The sequence below is a fragment of the Pelodiscus sinensis genome, chromosome 14 (assembly GCF_049634645.1).
Source record: "Pelodiscus sinensis isolate JC-2024 chromosome 14, ASM4963464v1, whole genome shotgun sequence".
NCBI lineage: Eukaryota > Metazoa > Chordata > Testudines > Trionychidae > Pelodiscus > Pelodiscus sinensis.
The window spans coordinates 9,698,954-9,721,710 of NC_134724.1; the positions used below are offsets into that span (position 1 = coordinate 9,698,954).

At 42.1% G+C, this 22,757-nt stretch overlaps 2 long non-coding RNA genes across 3 annotated transcripts in view; one reads left to right on the forward strand and one right to left on the reverse strand.

Annotated features, from left to right (window-relative positions):
- The window catches only part of LOC142818295 (uncharacterized), a 261,674-nt gene that overhangs the window by 193,357 nt on the left and 45,560 nt on the right, over positions 1-22,757 (reverse strand). The window lies entirely within an intron of this gene.
- LOC142818296 (uncharacterized) lies at positions 187-10,816 on the forward strand. The gene is made up of 2 exons (XR_012895708.1): positions 187-1,952; positions 8,696-10,816. It is a non-coding gene; the product is annotated as an uncharacterized LOC142818296 (long non-coding RNA).

Consider the following 22,757-nt stretch of genomic DNA (forward strand, 5'->3'; position numbering starts at 1 on the left):
CCAACCCAGCAGCACCCCAGCTGCTCTGCTGCAGGCGTCCCCGATTCAGCCGCTGCTGAAACTGACCAGCAGCGGCTGAATCGGGGACTCCTGGGGCAGAGCCGGACTATCAGAAAGGAGGGCTATGAGGGGGTCTGGGGTAGCTTCCCCCCACCCCACCCCTGACCCCTCATAGCCCCCCCTTCTGATAGTCCGGCATTTCTGATAATCCGGGACCCCCTGGGTCCTAAAGGTGCCGGATTATCGGAAGTTTACTGTATTTGGTTTTAGGCCTTAATCTTGCAAAGATTTAGACATGTGCATAATTTTATTAATGTGAGTAGTCCCAATTATGTTGCTGGGCTTGGATAAAATAATTCACAAGAGTCTTTATCTAAAATGCAAATGAAAGTAGGGGTTTAATCCTGCAGAGGCGGGTGTGAGTTCTTATTTTAGCCAAACTTGTTCCCCACATTAAGCTATCATTTTACATTGTATTGTCACAGGATTTTTTTTAACATCTTTAATTGGGAAAGTGAGAACTACAAATAGCTGTGAGACTGCTTTTATGGAAAGATAAAACAAGACAAATTCAAGTGGCTTAGGTTTGACTGCATGTCCCTTTTGCCTAGAATACTCATCACACTATATCCTTTCTATTTCCCAACATTACTTTGGTGCCTACTGCATCTGATTGCTATAGAATGTAATTTCTTTGCTCAGGGAGTAAGAATTGCTGAAGAGTCCTCTTCTGCCTGTGTTGACCCTTCTCAAACCCTGTTCCATCAATTACTAGTGTAACTGGCTCTTTTCTTTGGACATTCTTGATGGTACACTAATCTTTTGAAAACCTGGCCTGATTACTCGTTTTTTATCCCAATGAGCCCCACAAAAATGTCATCTAAACAAGTGATGGAACACACTGTTCACTTGTCCCTGGAATATCCATTCCAATAATATGCTCATCACTTCTAATTGATCATTTTCCCCCTTCTTTTTCCCTCCTCATCCCCTCTTTTTTCTGCTATTTATTTACAACTCTGGACCCCTTGCTCCATTCTTCTGAAGAAGTGGGCTGTGACCACAAAAGCTTATGTTACCATCTACATTTTTTTTGTTAGTCTTTAGGCTGCTGCAGGACCATTTGTGGTTTTTTCACTTCCACACTAACACGGATCCCCCTCTGAAACTTTTGAAATAATATACTAAGTACAGTAAACCCATGGAAAGAACTTGTCTCAGTTCTCTTGAAGCTGCTACAGTTGCAAAGACCTCAGAATTCAATGAAGACCAACAAATATTGTTTCGATATTGCAATTGACCATCAACCTGTGATATTTTCCATGGACAGAAGCCCCACAAGCCGCTGCCACATACTTCGTTTGCAAACAGATACTGTGGTCAATGCATAATACTTAGTTAAAGAAGGCACTAGGGATGTATGTCCGCAGACTGGCTTGGAGAATGCAGTTCTAACTGTGTGAAAAGAACATGGCTGCACCCCTAACACTGATCCCAACAGGCGACAGACTCAGATTTCAAGAAATTATTCACACTGGAAAATTAAATTGCTGAAGAATTCACTCCTTTCACATTACCAAATTTCTTGAGTCCTCATTTTGGATGTAAATAACTTTCAATATTATAAACAAGGGGACATCAAATTTGTTTGGAGCATAGCTACCACTAGGACTAAAATGAGTGATGTCCTTCAAACTGATGGACAGCAGAGAAGGATGGGTTTAGGTTAAGGACTCAAAAAGCACTTTTAAATGCAATCCACACAATTACTTTTTTCACTATAGGACAAGCCGAGCCCTCACCTAAAGTGTCACCACCAAAATGCTCTTCTTGAAGTTGATAGTGTACACAGGAATGCATGCAGAGCACTAAAGTTTCCCTCAAATTTAACATTGTATGTTGTAGAATCATGGATGTTACAGAGGAGTTGGAAAATACCATAAAAATGCATGGTAAGTCATTTAGACTGAAACTTTCCCCTTAAAATTATTTGAGCAACGGTTTATGCAAAGCCATCAATGACTGGCCATCAAATGAGGTTTATTTTGGTCCTATTCTCTTTATCTATGCAGTACAAAACTCAAAACCCAAATCCTAATGTACATTTTTTATAGTTATGTCCACACAGAGTGAAATCCTGCATTCTGTGAAGAGAATTAAATTAATTTAGTCAGTTTTGCTTCACTCTTAGGGTACCACAAGTTCACCCTTTTTAATGGAATGTTTACAAATGGTGAATGATAGCAAAATCTTAAAATAAACATTCATGAGACTCCAACAAGCTCTGAGGACTGGACTGTAGGGCTATGTCTAGACTACAAGCTTCTTTTGGAAGAAGCTTTTTTCCAAAAGAGCATCCACACTGGAAAGGTGCATCGAAAAAACTATCCGCTTTTTCAAAAGAGAGCATCCAGACTGAATGGATGCTCTCTTGCAAGTAAGCTGTGATTGCTATGGACAGAATGGCCACCAGGGCACCTGAGCTTTTTCCTCTTTCCTCTTCTTCCGAAAGAACTCCCTCTTTCCTGTCCACACATGCCTTTTTGGGTGTGTCTAGACTACTTGGCTCCGTTGACAAAGCCATGTAGATGAGTTTAGACATAGCAAAACGAAGCGGTGATTTAAACAATCGCCGCTTCATTGACATCAAAATGGCCGCCGTGCTGTGTCTATCAGCTGATTGTCGGCACAGCACGGTAGTCTAGATGAGGATCAGCCGACCCCAGAACCCTTTGTAGTCAGATCCTTTATGCCTTGCGAAACATTTTGATGTAAATGAAGCGGCGATTGTTTAAACTTCATTTTGCTATGTCTAGTAAACTCATCTACGGGTACGTTTAGACTACATGCCTCTGGCGACAGAGGCATGTAGATTAGGCTACCCGACAGAGTAAAATGAAGCGGCGATTTAAATAATCGCCGCTTCATTTAAATTTACATGGCTGCCGCGTTGAGCCGACAAACAGCTGATCAGCTGTTTGTCGGCTCAGCGCGATAGTCTGGACGCTCCCCTGCCGACATCAAAGGGAGTTGTCGACAACCCAGGTATGCCTCATCCCAGGTGGCATACCTGGGTTGTCGACAACTCCCTTTGATGTCGGCAGGGGAGCGTCCAGACTATCGCGCTGAGCCGACAAACAGCTGATCAGCTGTTTGTCGGCTCAACGCGGCAGCCATGTAAATTTAAATGAAGCGGCGATTATTTAAATCGCCACTTCATTTTACTCTGTCGGGTAGCCTAATCTACATGCCTCTGTCGCCAGAGGCATGTAGTCTAGACGTACCCTTAGTGGCTCCGTCGACGGAGCCATGTAGTCTAGACACACCCTCAGTGAAAGAGCTCTTTTACAAAAAGGCTTCTTCCTCGTAGAATGAGGTTTACCAACACCAGAAAAACCCCTCTGTTCTTTTGATTTTCTTGCAGGAGAACACAACTGCAGTGTGGACATTCCTCAAGTTTTGTCAGAAAAACGTCTGTTTTTCCAACAAAACTCTGCAGTGTAGACATACCCTAGAACTGGCCCAAACTCTGAATTTCTGTCCTGTGGAAGATTCTTAAATATGTTTCTTTTTCAAATCAGAACAAAACCAAAACATTTCCACAATTCAGACTGAAATGATAAAAAACTCCATGAATGAAAGACGAGCAGAAAGTTTCATTCTGATTTCCACTTTAAAAAAATCAATAACTTCAAAATGAAAAGCATTTTTAAGTGAAAAATCAAAACATTTCATTCCAATATGGGTCCTTCTGAAATACTTCAATTTTTTTATTGTTAAAATATTGTCAACATTAACGTGTTTCTATTGAACATTTAAATTAAATAAAATAGCATTTTAAATGCCCAAAGCACTCCACTAGAAATTTTTCTACTGGAAACCTATATGATCATTTTTCTACTATATGATAAACCTATATGATCAGTGACTGTAAAATCAGCATGTATGGGTACAACTGAAAGAGCTCAATGACTTTTCTAGCACATTAGGAATTGGTAGTGACCCTGGAATTCCAGACTAACGTGAACTTTACACCTTAGATTCACAAGGCTTAGAGTATTTAACATCATGCAGGCAGGCAGGAAGGGAACATGGAGTGAAATAGGACACTTGTCTCCTATGAATCAACATGAAAATGTTGCCACTATGTAAATTGCCATGTAAAAGGACAAAAACACATGGAAGAACTGAAATCTTGAAGTTTGCCAAAGCTGAAATAAGAAAAAAAAAGTGAGCATTACCTTGTATCCATTTTCCCCCCTTGTACTGTTCTGGTTCCATATGTAGACGTCTCTGGCTACCTCCCTTTGGCTGCTGCATTGCAGTTAATAAGCATGCACTGTATATTTGCATGTTTTTCAGCTTCCATTTGCCACTCATTCCTTGTAGAGCCTCCTTTGTTACAGGTCTAGTTAAGTGAGCTGCTGCTTGTTGGGAATTTACAGGCCACTTGACATATGGTGTAGGATCACAGGCCAAAACTGCTGGAGAGTATATATTATTTACAACCAAAGTTCTTTTCCCATCTTGTTCCAGCACTTTCTTTGGTCCTTGCCCAATACAATCCTCAACTCCTAATCATATGTTAATAAGACTAAATTCTCCCCCCACTCTACCCCACACACACTTGCTGCCTTTGTATGGCTTCCACTTTTCCTAGGAAGCAATAATAAAATCTGCAGACATTCACTTTCTGTAAACAGTTATTGCTGAGGTGAGCTAGCCTTTTGTTCATTCTTTCTTCCTGGAGTCCTGAGGCACCTTAAAGACAGAGGCCATGTCTACACTACGTGGAAAATTGCTGCTGCCGTGGTCTATCTTCCCAGGTTCGATAGAGTGGGTGTAGTATAGACCTGGTAATTTGAACTGACAGGGTGCCTCCTGCTCCTCCTGAGGAGTAAGGGAAGCCAACTTCCTGCTGTGTGGACGGCAGGGAAATGTGATTTAAGATAGGTCAGCTCCAGCTACATAATTAACAGGGCTCGACAAACCATTGAATCTACTCACCCGTGGCGAGTAGATTTCAGCCGGTCACCCTGTTCACTGGTGGCAAGTGCATGCGCAATGCGGGTCTTGCGCATGCAATGCGGGGCTGGCGAGCCGATTTTGCCGCCATTTGTCGAGCCCTGATAATTAATGTAGCTGGAGTTGCTTATCTTAAGTCGACCTTCTGCAGTAAGTGTAGATAAGGCCTAACAGATTTCATGGCTAAAACCCACTTCATCAGATGGACTGGAGTGGCCCCCTCTCCAATTCATCTGCGGAAGTGAATTTTACCCATGAAAGCTTATGCCCAAATAAATCGTTTAATCTCTAAGGTGCTCAGAGCTGTCTGGATAGCACCGCATAGGACTCTGGTGGCAATTTAAAGGTCCCAGGGCTCCAGTTGCTACTGTTACCATGGCTACCAGTGATGGTATCCCAGAGTCCCAGGCCCTTTGAAATCGCCGGGCCCCGGGCAACTTCCCGCTTAGTCCCCACTGTTGGTGGCGCAAGGGCTGACCCACTCCTCTCTGAGGTCAATGGCGACTGGATAAGGCCATTTCGGGCCCCACTGGAATCAACAACAAAATTCCCATTAACTTAAATAAGTCTGGGCAAGTGCCTTTAGTCCACTAAGGTCCTAGCTGGATTTTTCAGTCCATGTAATGAGTTAAATTCCCACTCAGCCCATTCCAGTCAATGCAGAGAGGACTCAACTTACTGCATAAATCCACTCCAGAGACTGGCCATTAGCTGGAAGATACAGCAGTCCTCTACTAAACCTTTTGGATTAGTAAGAAATCTACTGCCTCTGAAAAACATTGATACATAGGGTTTGCAACAGCTCTGGAGAAAGCTTTTCTAGGTGAAAATATTTGGTGGTTAAGGAAGGCCTGTAGCACACATGTGAGCTCCTTCTTGTTTTGCGAAGAACGTACGTTTCATCCCAGGCCTCATCAATATTCACTGACTCTGGATTACTGGCTCCTTGCCCCCCCCTATCTCTTTATAGCTTACACTCCCTTACGTTTTCTTTTATTCTGTTGTCTGCCTATTGTTGCCTCTTGAAAAGATCAATAGCAGGTCTTACAGTCTTGGCATAAAATCAGCCCTTAATTTCCTTTAAACTTTAAAAGATTTCATTATTATTATTGTTGTTGTTCATAAGAGGGCTGTTTGTATCTTCCTCTTCGCCTTCAGGCCCCCTGCAGCTAAACTTTCTGATGGGGCTTTGTGCTTAAAAGGAAATTAACTGCAAAGAATGCACAATTTGACTTAAAACATATTGATACTGTAAAATGAAGAGCTATTTAATGCATTTCTGTCCCCCAGTGAAGTGCCCATGTAAGGAACAGTGGGGGTTGCAAACAAGTTTCTGAAAATGGTATTGTAGTAGAAAAATGTGTGTGTGTGTGTATGAACAGTGGCTCTTTTTTCCCTCTCTTAACGATTTTGTAACATTGTTTCTCTTTTGTTCCCTTCATTAATTTTCCGTGATCACAAAGGAATTTTGGTGTCAAAGGTGAGAAAGACCATCCCAGTCTTTCTGATATTGCAACTTAGAACACACCAGTAAGTCTCATGGGGAAAATGCTTCTCTGAATATAGATACACCTGGTCAGTGTGTGTCACTACTCAGGTTAAACTCTTCACAGAGCACTGTCTCCTCAGTCCGCCCCTTCCCTAACCTTGCTTCTGGTGAAAATGAACAAGCACATAAGTCATACTGCTTTTACTGCTGGAGTTTCAATAGAATCCCCTACTACTGTGAGTATTACAACAGTGCTCAATATTGCTGCTATATTTCCAAATCTCCTAGTATATCCAGGTAACAGAGTTGAGTTCTCTGCAGCCGGGTATCATGGCCAGCATGCCTACTGGTAATAGAAACACTTTCAGTTATGTACCTTGACATCATGGCTCTCAAAGCACTTCATGGACATTAATACATACAGTTTCCTAAAACACCCTCCAGCATTTCAACCCCTTTCATCACTGTCCCTAGAGGCGCCACTGCTGCCAAGGTTCTGCCGCCAGCCCAGGGCTCAGCAGCTCCCTACAGCTGTGGCAGCAAGGGGCTAGGGTTGCCAACCTTTCTAGACCAGACTGACTGAACAACATTGCCATGAATGGTGTCCATTCGGTCCAGTCTGGGAGAGTTAGCAGCTATTGGAGGGGCACAAACTGGTGTACGTGGGTTGCAAAACAGCACCCACACTCTAAACGTTTTTCTAGTGCCACTGTAGAATGGTCTTCCAATGACCCTTCTGCTGGGCAGGATTCAACAGCCTACCTTGTGCTCATGCCTTGAATCCAGAATATCCCCTTCCTATCCCAACCTTGTCTCAGCTTCTTTCTGACTTATGCCATACCAGGTATCCCATGTGTTCCAACAGACCATTTTCTGGTCACTCTGCACTATCTCCATAGTACCAGTGTGTATGAGAAAGAGTGTTCCACTGCTTACATTGTTGGGTTAACTCAACTTGTGCCAACAAACCTTGACCCGTCCTGTCTATCTTTCCCCCCCACCGTCTCTCGTCTTGGGAAGTGACACACAGCACAAGCGGGGAAGACAAGTCATTTACGCAGGTCTAGCTGTGTAAATGACATGAGGCCTGCTGAATATAGCATGGCACAAGCGTGAAAGAAATCCATATCAGTAACACTTGAGTTTTCAAAAAGTATTATTTATACAATTTTCTATATCTTTGCACTTCCAAAGCTCAATTGCCTTACTTGCTATGAGTTCAGTTCTCCAAGGCCCAGAGGAAAAAAAGTGTAACAAATACACTTTAGAAACCTCAAAAGTTACCTAAAATAGGTGCTTTTAGGGGTTTTGTTTTGTTTTTGTTACATGACAGCTGTCAGCTTTAAGATCCAATATCTCATGACATCCCAAGACTAGATTCAGAGCAGGAGCAATATAGTAGCACTTAGAAAGTTTTTTCCAGTGTGAAAGATTTGACCATTTAGAGAGAGAGATTGTGTGCATAAAGTGGGAAATAGGAATGGAACTATAAATAATTCTTAAACTTTTAGAAATATTTGTTTTGAAACTTCTCTGAAGCCAAGAACCATCCCTTTCCAGTCTCAATTGTTTATGAGATATCAGGCTATAAATCTGATAGTGGCATTTGTAATAAACCTGGAACAGATTTTTAGCACAGTGGAATTTGGGGGCAGGAAGCAAATGCCACATGTGAGGTGGAGAAGACAAGTTTTCTCTGACAGCATTTTCAGTTGATTGATCAATCAGTTCTCTGTATCTGCTTGAAGCTTCTCTAATGATAGGTTAGACCCTGGGAAAGATCAATGGGCAAAGTGCAAGTGAGGTGGTCAAAGACGCATAAAAAAAGCTAATTATAGCATGACTTTCCAATTTATCACATTTCCACAATCTATAACATTAACTGTTCTTTTTACTTTCCTAATTGTTAATCACATTAAAACTTTAGTGTGTGAGTGTGTGTGTGTGAGAGAGTGTGTGTGTGTGTGTTTGAAACTTCTGAATTTCAGTAGAAAATCCACCCACCTTGGGGGATTCTTTTCAAGACTCAAACAAATATTTAGATCACACTTTAGAAAAAGAACATTATCAATGGAAAATAAATGATGAATTGCTATTTAGAGAAATGTTTCAATGGTATAGATTCTTACAGTGTTCAGCTTACAAACAGCTTCCTTATAACTAGTGTTCTGTCTGTCTCAGAGGTTGAAGACATCAAGGATTCCATGACATTCCACGACCTCTGTGACGTCTGCAGGGGCCAGTGTGGCTGACCCCAGGACTGGCCAAGAAGCTGGTGCTGAAGCCAACTGCTCTGCGACTCACAGGACACCTGCACCAGCCACTGCTCGAGTGGCCCCTGCCGGCTGGTTCTACTGGCCCTGGGCACCCTCTCCAACAGTAGTCACCCAACACACCCACAAAGATTTAATTACAGGTATTTTTAATATAAGCCATAGAAAGGCTACAGGTCAGGAACTTGTGTTTATTACCCATAACTTGTCCATGACTTATATTAAATATACCTGTGATTAAATCATAGCCTTATTTATAACCATACCTTATAACCTTCTCTAATACAGGCCTGTAATCATGGTAATCATTTACAGATCTTTCATAAAATGTATAAATATATCATGAATATAAATAGTGACCATTATTTGGGGACCAGTATCCTAAACCAGAGACTTTCAGCCATCGCTTTCAATATCTAGGCATTAAGATTCTCCTGCCATAACCCATCATGCTAACTGCTTCCTAGCTAGAAAGCATTTTAAAAATTAACAACAGCTAACCAAATTCCAAAGGATTCCCTTACTCAGACAAAACTCCCACTGCAGGCTCCTGAGTCCTGATTAAAAGTCAATGGGAGTTTCACTCAGCTTACAGGGACTGATGCTCTACTGATGTTTAGCACTTACGTATTCGAAGTGCTGTTCAAACACGAAGGGCTGGTTTGTGCCTTTAAGCACAAGGTGAAGAAGGCACACGAGATGCTTCACTCCAAGAAGCACTGTGACCCAAACACACATCACAGTGCTGTCGTTCCTCCCCAGCTTCTTCCTTGTTCTGGGGAATAAATTTGCTACTGGCTCATGCGACCTCATCACAATACCCCTCATGCTAGCTGAGTTCTGCTGGCCAAGGCATATGGAAATGGAACAAAGGCAATGGCCCGGACTCGGCTTTTCCCACCCTCCTGCTAAGGGGTATAAATGAGAACTCTGTTCCTGTTTCCTTATAGGTGGAGCCCGTGCAAAGGTGGAAAGAGGGGATCTCATGTCTCATTTTGTTTGTGCAGCTGTTTAGTGCAATTCACAATCTAATTCCCTCTATCTGAATTACCACTTCAGGAAAATGGTGAAATTGTTTGTTAAAACAAAATGAACACATCACAACGGTGATAGGCTTGCAGCTCCTCAGTCAACTCAAGTGATCTCACTTCAGCAGAGCTCCAACAATTAGTTATTATTATCATGCATTATTCCTTTTGTTGTTGTGCCTCAGCGCTCCAGTCATGTAGCAGAATCCCATTGTGCTAGGCCTTGCACAGACACAGAACAAAGAGACGGTCTCCAGCCCAAAGAGCTTGCCGTCTGTAAGAGAAGAGAGATCATGTGGATGCAGACAGAAGGCTGAATGCAAGGAAACAATGAGACAACATTGTCTAAACAGACAAGACAATCCCCAAACAGAGATGCGGTAGAAGATTCCAGAAGAGCAAACACTGCAGTGGTGGGAAAATATCATGTGGTTCCATGATTTAGCACTGAGAGATTACCTAGAAGGGGGATTAGCTAATAGGTAGGGGGGAAAAAAAAAAAGAAGAGGACAGAGCGAGAGGAAAGAACCACAATGGAGTTTCATGCGATTTACCAGGGATAGACTGGAGTCAGGCCCTAGATGTTTAATGACAAAAACAACAAACATCAATGTTTTGCAATGCTCCAGATGAAGAAGCCAAAGAGACAGAGAGAGAGAGAGAGGATTCATTTCTTCATAGACCATTCCCTGTCTCACATGACTATGCAAAGGTTTTTGGTGGAAGAAAAACGTTTGGATTTCTAATGGCTCTCGGGGTGTGTCTACACAGCAACATTATTTCGAAATAATTAGCGTTAAGAAGAGTGCTCTATTTTGAAATAAGTGCTGTGTAGATGCTCCCAATTTCGAAATAAGCTATTTTGAAATAAGCTATGCAATTGACGTAGCTCAATTTGTGAATCTTATTTCGAGTTAAGCCCTGCTGTGTAGATGGACTCTCAGAAATAAAACACAGACGGCAATATAGAAACTGAAATAAAACTTTCCTTCTAGAGCTATTATCTTGTCTCTGACTAATCTGTTAGGCTTTATTTATGATTCAAAGACCAACTGATCTACATATTTTTAATTTGCACAAACCTTCTTATGCAGAACAGCATCATGGTAAAATGCCAAAGAAGAAGGAAGACGGTGATGAGAAACTGATCTCTCAGCCATTAGTTTTGATTGGCAATTGATCAGAGTATAAGCAAAGGTCTGGAAATTCAGTATATGAGAGGCAGAGAATGATTAATATGTGTAAAGAAGTGCGGTTCCAAAGGTGCATTTCCGTGAGAAGGCGTAATCTCATTAACACACAAAAAAAGCCATGTAGGTAGCCTTGTCATCAGGATTAGGAGACTATGACTTCACAAACAAAGAGATCTGAAAATATTTTTTCAGAGGATACCTTCAGTCATTAGCTTCATGTCAAGACTCCAGGGGTAGCCTCATCTTAGGGTCTTAGTTTATCGAATTAGTTGGTTTTGAAGACTGCTCCATGGCCAAACCCTTATCATAATACCGTGGGGAGGTTTTGGAGAGGGAAGAAGGGGCAGTTCAGAAAAAGACATGACTCCTAAGTGCTTGTTGAAGAACAAAGTGTTTTGTTTAATCAGTAGGGCTGGTTTTGTTGCAAGTTGTTTCCTGACGGGTCAAGCTTAGGCATACCAGAAAGCGCTTCCTTCTGAGTGTGCATATATTTTTATATCTATTCAAATAGTATTGTAATCTCAACAGAAGCATGTGAGCTAACTCCTATTACATGTACACCAAGTTCAAATGATGTAGCTTTTCACTCTTGCCCTGGGCCCTAATGAGCTTCAGTACTTGAGAAGTAAAAGACCAATAACTTAATCCGTTTGAAATAATTCCTATTTTTCAAGTAATGGCTGTATTTGATTAAGCCACTGTAAAGCTTAGCAGAGCTGTGTCAAGTTAAATTATATTCTCTCAAGTAAAAATGCCATTTTGCAGGTAATGTAAAACTTCCGACTTATTGCATTTTTAAAACAACACAGCGTACCATTTATTTATTTGCAGCCATCCAGATTTAACGCCTGGGGATGTTACAGGAATGGGTGTGCTTTAAAAGAACCAAAATGATATAGACTTTTATAGAGATTAATAATATTGGGCCAGATTTTCTAAGATCGTTCCATCTGTAGGCACCTTAAATAAGTGCCTAGTGGTTCTTCCAAAAACTCCTAACTTCCATTGATTGCAGGGACTTAAGTGACTAACTTGCTTAGATGCTTTTGAAAATCTCATTAAGCACCTCTCTGCATCTTAAGGAACCTAGAGACCTTTGTAAATATGCCACATTTATCAGAGCGATTAAAAAAAAAGTAGCAGATTTGTTGTTATAATTGTCTCGTTAAAACAAATCATTTAGCCTTGTTTGAAATCCTTGCCCTATTGAAATAAAGAGAACATTTTACCCTCTGCATTTTGGTGCTTAGACAAGTAAGAGGAATGATCAAATTAGCTCTGCTGATAATACAGCAATTCGCTACTTAACCTATAGCATCCCACAGGATAATCTAGTCCTGGGCATTTCCTGACCAAAAACTGTCTAACAATGACAGTGTTTGATATAGAAATGCCAATGTTTACGCACAAACAAACATCAGCTTAACCACCCCTCCCCCTATAATCATTAGATCTGGAAATGACCAATGAGGTCACCTAATCCACCTTGGTTCGACATTATACAAAAGTACAGCCTCATCAGGACTTCAGTGATCAACTCCATGTCTTAGAAACTTGAGACTCTGATGAGTTATCCTACATTTTGTTCAGTTTGTAGCCCAGGTGGAATTTATGAGGGTGGGGGGAATGTATTATGTGTATAGCACGAGTAGTTTCTTTGGCTTTTTTACCTCAATTGCTCAACATGCTGCACAGAATTGTAGCACAGAATGTGTGGATGTGCAAAAAAGGGACAAAGCTAAAGTTGGAAAATTCAAGGAGGCTAGGTCCATAAAAGGCTATTAGCCAGGAGGCAAGGAATGATGCCCCTGGCCTCTGTCAAAGGCTGGAGATGGATGGCACGAGACAAATTGCTTGATCACGGTCTTCGGTCCATTCCCTCTGGGGCACCTGGTACTGGCCACTGTCGTTAGACAGGCTACTGGGCTGGATGGATTTGGTCTGACCCAGTATGGCCATTCTTATGTTCTTATGGAAACCAAATGTAGAGGTAGGTAGCCAAGTACTAGTTACTTGCAGGAATTCAAATTTGACCGCTTTTGGAGGGGCATGTCAAACAAACATATTGTACCATATCGGCTATGTCTGCAATTTGTGTACCTTTTTCTGATAGGTTCTTCGAAAGAGGCTTTTCTGAAATTTGGCCCATCTACAGCCTCAATTTCAGAAAAGCCTCCTCTTTCGGAAGAACCCTTCTTCCTTGTGGGAGGAGGAAGACAGGACTTCCAAAAGAGAGTGTCTGCTCTTCCGCAAAAAAAAAAAAAAAAAAAAAGCGGAAGAGCAGACGCTTTCCTGAACGCAGCAGAGTTTTTTTGGGATACGTATGGTATCCCGGAAAAACCCCGTGGTGTGGACATAGCCATCCATACATGCGCAGACGTCATATCCATAGAAACAAACAGCAGCACACACCCCGTTTCAACACATATCTATGATGCTTTTCTTCCCATTCTAACACTACAGGGCTACGTCTACACTGGCCCCTTTTCCGGAAGGGGCATGTTAATTTCACCTATCGTAGTAGGGAAATCCGCGGGGGATTTAAATATCCCCCGCGGCATTTAAATAAAAATGTCCGCCGCTTTTTTCCGGCTTTTAAAAAAGCCGGAAAAGAGCGTCTACACTGGCCCCGATCCTCCGGAAAAAGCGCCCTTTTCCGGAGGCTCTTATTCCTACTTCGAAGTAGGAATAAGAGCCTCCGGAAAAGGGCGCTTTTTCCGGAGGATCGGGGCCAGTGTAGACGCTCTTTTCCGGCTTTTTTAAAAGCCGGAAAAAAGCGGCGGACATTTTTATTTAAATGCCGCGGGGGATATTTAAATCCCCCGCGGATTTCCCTACTACGATAGGTGAAATTAACATGCCCCTTCCGGAAAAGGGGCCAGTGTAGACGAGCCCCAGCTGAACTCTACCATTAAGCCACAGTGAATACATTGAGGGGGGGCAGTGAGAGAAATGTATGCAAATGAAGTGTGTGTGTATTGACAAACCTTGCTCTACCGGGGTACATGTACATTCTGGCTATGTCTAGACTGGCATGATTTTCCGGAAATGCTTTTAAAGCACTTTTTGCGGAAAAGCGTCTGTGGCCAATTTAGACGCGCTTTTGCACAAAAAAGTCCCGATCGACATTTTCGCGATCGGGGCTTTTTTGCGCAAAACAAATCTCAGCTGTCTACACTGGCCCTTTTGCGCAAAACTTTTGCGCAAAAGGGACTTTTGCCCGAACAGGAGTAGCATAGCATTTCCGCAAAAAGTACTGGTTTCTTACAGTAGGAAGTCAGTGCTTTTGCAGAAATTCAAGCGGCCAGTGTAGACAGCTGGCAAGTTTTTCCAGAAAAGCGGCTGATTTTCCGGAAAAACTGGCCAGTCTAGACACAGCCCCTGAGTTTGCATGCCCTCATGACTGCATGGTATGAGGGAAAAGGTTGACTTCAGTTTGTGAGTGCCAGTGACAGACAGCACAAGAGGCAGTGAACTCATCTGCAGAACTACATATATTTTCAAGGGGGAGGTGGCGTGCCCCATACTTGCCCCACTTTGTGCACGTTCCTGCTTGATCTCAAACTATATAAGGGAGTTGTGAATTCTCAGTACCTCTGAAAAAGAAGGTCACTTTGTACTTAAAAAGCTGCCAAAATACAGCTCTTAATATTACTCACATTTAAAAATATTGACCAAAATATATATGGCAGTGACCAAGATGGATTCAAGCTGTCTCTCAATGCACCACTGGTGATGTTTTAATGGCGACGATGCACAGCATTTTCTCAGCAGGCATGAGATGTGAATTCTGCATGCTATGTCCACAGTACCTGTTATCTGCCAGCAGCGTGGGGTGGAAACACTAACATTTTGCTGTCTTTCACCTGCCAATGCAGAGGAAATGCATATTCTGTGTTTTAGAATCAGAGCATTTGGGAAGTCAGAGGTAGTAATTTCTCCCCATATATGAAAGTATGTGGTGTGTTAATCAACCATTGAGTCAAGTGCTTGCTAGCTGGCATACTCCAGACCAAATACCAGAATGCCCTGGGAAGCCAAACAAAACTTTCCTTCTACACTGTGCTCATGGAAACAAGTAGCTCTTTTCCCTGCCCTTGGAGGCTAAAATATTGGAAAAAAGTTTGGTCCCATATAAAATTCTGTTTGTGCAGTTGAAGTTCTAACACTGTTTACCTAAAATGTTTCTATCATTTGTAAACTTTTGAGTTTCAGGTTGGTGATTTGCGAGTAGCAGATTGCACTCTCCTGAACTAAATCTAACAAGCGCCACAAAGTGAAAATAAACTGGAGGGACTTGAAATAAAAAAATCACTTCAAGAATTCTAAGCATGGCGAGGACTTTTTTTTTCCCTCCCACTTTAAGCCAACTAAACTCCCAACACATTCTGATCATTTCACCGCAGTGTGTCTGTGCTGGTGACAACTGATTCATGTGTACATTTGCATATCCCCTTAGTGCCAGCAGCGGAATACAAAATGGGTCCTCCTGCTCTGGCAGATGACACAGCGCTGGCAAATCAGGAGGAGCTGTCAAAAACAGCTGTCCATTAAAAGAGTTTGCTGAAACAACTAAGAGCTGTTTGAAAATGCTAGGTGGTAGAATTTAATTGGAGTAGCAACTGTTCAAAATTAAGATTAAAAGGACCAGTCAGTAAATGGGGGAGATTTAGATTTTTGTTTGCTTGTTTTTAAAATATAAAATATTTATTTAGGTTTTTACAAACTTAAGTTTGCCAGTTTCTTGTGGCTCCCAATTCAGGCTACATTTCTATAATCAGGAAATAGTCATACCTATAAAATGACCTTTTACAGATCTAATATCCAAACCACTTCCTGGGGCATTTTACCTTTTTTTCCTTTAAATTTTATAAACCAAGTCAAGAAATTTTTAAGATGAAACTTGTCATAAGTGGCCTTCATGTGTGTGCATGCAGTTAGCCACATGACACTTTTGGAACACTAGAGGCACAGTGGATTTCATCACTTGTGCATATTAGGAATAAAATGCGTGCATACAAAAACCTAAGCTCAAATTCTGTTGCCTGGGCTATCCATCGACATACCTTATTGCATATACATCACCATTTGCAAACTCATCTTGAGTCTAAGCAAATAAAGTAGCATGAACACAAGTAGAGGCTGAATTACAGGCCCTTTCAAATATGATCCTTAATGGGAATGTTTTGTTGAGGAAAGACCAGTGCATTGACACAGGAAAATGAAATACTCATTTGGGGCTTGGTCCAAGGTCACTGAAGTCAATGGGACGCCCTGCATTGGATTCAATGGGCTCTAGATCAGGAACACACAGTTTTGGGCAACATGCCTCCAATCTCACTTATTGATACCCCCACCCTTTGTGGGGGTAATTTAATCTCTAAGACCTATTTTATCCTTTGGTCTCCTGTTGTCTGAGAAGTGCTGTACTGTGTTGCCAATTGAGGCCAAAATAAAAATAATTAAATACAAAAACACAAGGACTTATTCATGTCAATAAATGTTTTAAATTTATCCACCTAACCAGAGAGGAAAGAGCATCTTTGCGGGCAGGCTTGCAAATCTGCTGAGAAGGGCTTTAAATTAGGTTTGTTGGGGGACGGTGACCTGAGGTAAGTGGGAAGTCGGATACTGGGAAGAAACACAAGGAGGAGTGAGTAACAAAGGAGGACCCCTGATCTGAATGGAGAAGGTAGGGCAATCAAGTGGTTATCTTACATAAATGGAAGAAGCCTGGGAAACAAACAGGAAGAATTAGAAGCCTGGGCCCAGTCAAAGAACTGTGATTTGACTGGAATAACAGAGACTTGGTGGGATGACTCACATGACTGGAGCACTGTCATGGAAGGGTATAAACGATTTAGGAAGAACAGGTGGGGAGAAAAGGAGAAGGAGTTGCACTGTATGTAAGAGAGCAGTATATAGAGTGAGAAAAGTTCCAGTATATAGAGTGAGAAAAGACTGTTGAGAGTCTATGGGTTAAGTTCAGAGGTGATGCTGTGGTTGGTGTCTGCTATAGACCACCAGTGGATGAGGTAGATGAGGCTTTCTTCAGACAGCTAAAAGAAGTTTCCAGATCACAGGTCCTGATTCTCATGGTGGACTTTAATCCCCCGACATCTGTTGGGAGACTAATATAGCAGTACACAGACAATCCAGGAAGTTTCTGGAGAATGTTGGGGATAATTTCTTGGTACAAGTACTGAAGGAACCAACCAGGGCCATGCACAGCTTGACCTGCTGCTCAAGAACAGGGAGGAACTAGTAGGGGAAGCAGAGGTGGGTGGCAACCTGGGAAGCAGTGATCACGAGATGGTAGATTTCAGGATCCTGACAAAAGGAAGAAAGGAGAGCAGCAAAATACATACTCTGGACTTCAGAAAATCAGACTTTGACTCCCTCAGAGAACTGATGGGCAGAATCCCCTGGGATGCTAACATGAAGGAGAAAGGAGTCCAGGAGAGCTGGCAGTATTTTAAAGAAGCCTTATTAAAGGCACAGGAAGAAAACATCCTGATGCACAGTAAGAAAAGCAAATATACTAGGTGACCAGATTGGCTTAGTGAGGAAATCCTTGGTGAGCTTAAACACAATAAAGAAGCTTACAAGAAGTGGAAACTTGGACAGATGACTAGGAAGGAGTATAAATATATTGCTTGAGAATGCAGGGCAGCTATCAGGAAGGCAAAAGTGCAATTGGAATTGTAGCTAGGAAGCGTTGTGAAGGGTAACAAGAATGGTTTCTACAGGTATGTTAGCAATAAGAGGGGGATCAGAGATGGTGTGGGGCCCACACTGGATGAGGGAGGTAACCTAGTGACAGATGATATGGGAAAAGCTGAAGTACTCAATGCTTTCTTTGCCTCTGTCTTCACAGACAAAGTCAGCTCGCAGACTACTGCACTGTATGATACAGTATGGGAAGGAGGTGGGCAGCCCTTGATGGAGAAAGAACATGTTCAGAACAATTTAGAAAAGCTAGACATACACAAATTCATGGGTCCGGATTTAATGCATCTGAGGGTACTGAGGGAGTTGGCAAATATCATTGCAGAGCCTTTTGCCATTATCTTTGAAAACTCAAGGAGATCAGGAGAGATCCCAGATGACTGGGAAAAGGCAAATGTAGTGTCTGTCTTCAAAAAAGGGAAGGAGGACAAGGCAGGGAACTACAGACCAGTCAGCCTTACCTCAGTCCCTGGAAAAATCATGAAGGGGATTCTCAAGGAATCCAGTTTGAAGCAATTGGAAGAGGGGAAAGTGATCAGGAATAGTCAACATGGATTCACCAAGGGCAAGTCATGTCTGACCAACCTGATTGCCTTCCTGATAGCCAAGGTAACTAGCTCTGTGGATATGGGGACGACTCTGGATGGGATATACCTTGACTTTAGTAAAAGCTTTTGATACGGTCTCTCACAGTATTCTTGCCAGCAAGTTAAGGAAGTTTGGATTGGATAAATGAGCTGAAAGGTGGATAGAAAGCCTGCTAGATTGCTGAGATCAACGAACAGTGATCAATGGCTCAATGTCTGGTTGGTGGTCGGTTTCAATTGGAGTTCCCCACGGATGACTTCTAGGGACAGTTTTGTTCAACATCTTTATTAATGACCTAGATGAGGGGATGGATTGCACCCTCAGAAAGTTTGCAGATGACACTAAGCTAGGGGGAGAGGTAGATATGTTGGAGGGCAGGGATAGAGTCCAGAATGACCTAGACAGATTAGAGGACTGGGCCCAAAAATATAATGATGTTCAACAAGGACAAGTGTAGAGTCCTGCACTTGGGATAAAAGACTTCCAAGCATTGTTACAGGCTGGGGACCAAATGACTAAGTAGCAGTTTGGCAGAAAAGGACCTGGGGATTACAGTGGATGAGAAGATGGATACGAGCCAACAGTGTGCCCATGTAGCCATGAAAGCGAATGGAATATTAGATTGCATTAGGAGGAGCATTGCCAGCAGATCTAGAGAAGTGATTATTCCCCTTTATTCAGCTCTGGTGAGGCCACACCTGGAGTATTGTGTCCAGTTCTGGGTCCCCCATTATAGAAAGGATGTGGAAGCATTGGAAATGGTCCAGAGGAGGGCAACCAAAATGATTAGGGGGCTGGAGCACATCACCTATGAGGAGAGGCTGATGGATTTGGGTTTATTTAGTCTGCAGAAGAGAAGAGTGAGGGGGGATTTGATAGCAGCCTTCAACTTCCTGAAGGGAGGTTCCAGAGAGGATGGAGAGAGGCTGTTCTCAGTAGTGATGGATGGCATAACAAGGAGCAATGGTCTCAAGTTGCAGTGGGGGAGGTCTAGGGTGGATTTTAGGAAAAACTATTTCCCTGGGAGGGTGGCAAAGCACTGGAATGGGTTACCTAGGGAGGTGGGGGAATCTCCATTCCGAGAGGTTTTAAAGTCTCGGCTTGACAAAGCCCTGGCTGGGTTGATTTAGTTGGGATTGGTCCTGCTTTGGGCAGGGGGCTGGACTTGATGATCTCCTGAGGTTTCTTCTAACCCTATGATTCTATGAAATTGTATATCCAACAATATTTTTTGCAGACTACATCTTTTCATTAATTCCATAGCACTCTGCTAAGACCTCTATGGGTATGTCTACACTACCACCCTAGTTTGAACTAGGGTGGTTAATGTAGTCAATCGAAGTTGCAAATGAAGCCTGGGATTTAAATATCCTGGGCTTCATTTGCATCTTGCCGGGCGCTGCCATTTTTAAATCCCCGGTAGTTCGGACTCCATGCCCGCGGCTACACGTGGCACAGAGTAGGTAGTTCAAATTAGGCTAATTCGAACTACTGTTACTCCTCGTGGAACTAGAAAGCCCAATTCAAACTACCTACTCCGTGCCCGCGGCTACACGTGGCATGGAGTCCGAACTACCGGGGATTTAAAAATGGCGGCGCCTGGCAAGATGCAAATGAAGCCCAGGATATTTAAATCCCGGGCTTCATTTGCAACTTCGATTGACTACATTAACCACCCTAGTTCGAACTAAGGTGGTAGTGTAGACTTACCCTATTTTATCAACCCCCACACACTCTTTTCATGGCATTACTTGCTCTGTGGTAGATATATTTCATTATACTATAGGTCTGAGGGCACAGGGTGGTTTTAATAATCAATGGGCAACCAAGAATAGTGAGTGGAGTGCAGGAGTGGACCTCCTTCAACTCAACAGGTTGCCTAACCAGTAGTGGGCAACCTACGGCTCACTAGGATTCCATCTGAGGCCCATGCACCCGCCTCTCTGCCTCCTTCCTCCACCCCCCTCTGGCATACTGGGGTCCCACACTTTCTACTCCTTCTCCTCCCTCCCTCATGGCACTTTGAGTTCCATGAATCCACCAATTCGTGTTCAGTCCCTGCTTCTCCCCATGTCTGGGAGGAGGAGCGGGAACAGAGCAAGAATCAGCAGATTTGTGGCACTCTGAAAGTGCTGGAAAGGCGGGGAAGGAGGATAAGTGCAGGACTCTCATGTCCCAGTGTGTGAGAGACGTGTGAGGGAGGGAGGTAGACAGGGAGTCCACGGGCCACAGGTGGAACCCCAATGAGCTACATGCAACTCACAGGACACCAGCTGCCCCCTACTGGTCTACCCGGTGATTCAGACAATCTGGGTCTAACTCATGGTTCTGCCACAAATACCCTACAAGAGCTTGGACCCTTAGATCTGATACAATAGAGTAATTCAGCACCACTATGTACTTATGCACATGCATATGTGTATTGAAATTGTGTTTAAGTGCTTTAATTAATCAGTGGTGGTTTCCATAGGAATTAAGACAGGAAATGAAAGGAAATGTCATTACCATCTTCAGCTTTGTTTGCCTTGTCTATTTTGGTTCCAGACCCTTTGGAACATGGATTGTCTCTTACAGTATTTTCTGAATTAGGACAATGAGGCCTCAGTCTTAGCTGGGAATGTGAATGATAAATAATAAGAATCTACAGGAATCTAGATATTTTAGTGTCTTCAAACTTACTCTTTGGATGGTCTAACCCAGCCTGGAAGAATTCAGAGTAGCTGTGAACACTCATCTGTAAGATCTACTCAGTTTCAGGATTGAGAAGAGACTGTAACTCGAGTCAGTTGCTACTCCCTCTTTAAAATAAAATAAAACCTGTTTTAAAATGTAAACCTAAATGAGAATAATAAATCAGCAAAAGTGCAGGTTCTAAAATTAAATTTCTTGTGCCAAAAGAACAAATAGAAGTTGAAAAGGCATCAGACTCCGCCTCAGAGTAGAAACCTTACGGTAATGCCTGTGACTGCAAGTATATAGCTCACTGTATACAGTACATTGCAGCCAGAAGTAGCAGAGACAGCTGGTGGGTTAGTAAACAGATTTCATTTTTTCTGAAAATTATACAATTTTTTCCTTAATATGCTTCTTCTCTACATCTTTGGTTTCCATTCAATGAGGAGACCATTTCTGATTTGTATCCAAGCTCCATTAAATATTTTATTGGATTTAAAACCAGATAAACTAAAGCAAAACAAACAGTCACTTTGTCACATTCCACTGACTTTTGAAGTATGTTGACATTAGATAGAAATTTAGGTCTAGTGTCTAACAAAGGTTGGATGAGGGTAAGGGTAAAGAGAACATGTTATTTAATACACACAGTCAAAAACATGAATACTTAGCACATTTCAGTTATCTTGGGGTCTTTTATTATTATATTGAGCAGAGTTTTATTTATGTCTTTACTTCTGAAATTTCCTCCAGGATATTCCTGCTTCTATACCCCCCCTGCCTCCCTCCCTAAATTGCTCAAAATATCTGCTGACTGAGGTAGATTCAAGGGGGAAAAAAATAAAAACCTGAAACAATCCAAAAGAAATTACCTAACAGCATAAAAGACATCAAGGCAGTTATGGTCTGTTTCTTTGCATGGATATTTATATATCTATTTTTTGACATATTGAGGTGAGGATTAGTTTTAGGAATAGGTTGAAGCAGAGACCATTTCAATTCAAAAAAAATCTTAATTTATGTTTGTATTAAAGAACTGTACTTAAAAGCTAGTTGACATAAAATAGATCTTTAACTGTTCATCAGCCTCCTGGGTAAATTTTGAGCCAGTCACATACACAGCTCCTGTTAACAGTAATCAGGGCTGTTCACACAACTGCTTGTGTGGAAGACATAGCCTCCAGGGAATAGGAAACAATGCTTCAGATGGAATCTGTTAACTTTAATTTTTTTTTCATATCTTAGTCACGTGCATACGTAAGGAGATCAGTGCAGAATGGCTAGTGATTTTCAAAGTAGTAAAGTAGTTTAATTTCTAACATTGGTAATGCAACTTCCATCTGTCGTACTTGTAAAAAAAACCCACTGCATAATATGAAAGTGTAATACCTATACATCCAAATCTGGGAGGAGCTATGTGCCTCCTGTATGAAGTGTGATGGGTGATAACACTGTTTGACACCTCAGAGAATCAGAATCAGTTATTCTAAGAGTGGATCAGAATCACTGTTTTGGAAATTAATATACTTTTTCCCTCCTGCTCATCTGAGGAAGTGGGTTTTGCCCATGAAAACTCATGACTACTCATTCTTTTCCCTCCTGTTTATGCAATCATCGGGTATCTATTTCGTGTCCATAAATAGCATCGCATGTTGGGTTTTTTCATCTGCATTAATGTGTAAATGGAATACACAAGGGAGTAACTTTCATAGTAGTTCATAGTCACATCAACATATGAGCTCTTAAGTTTTATACATTG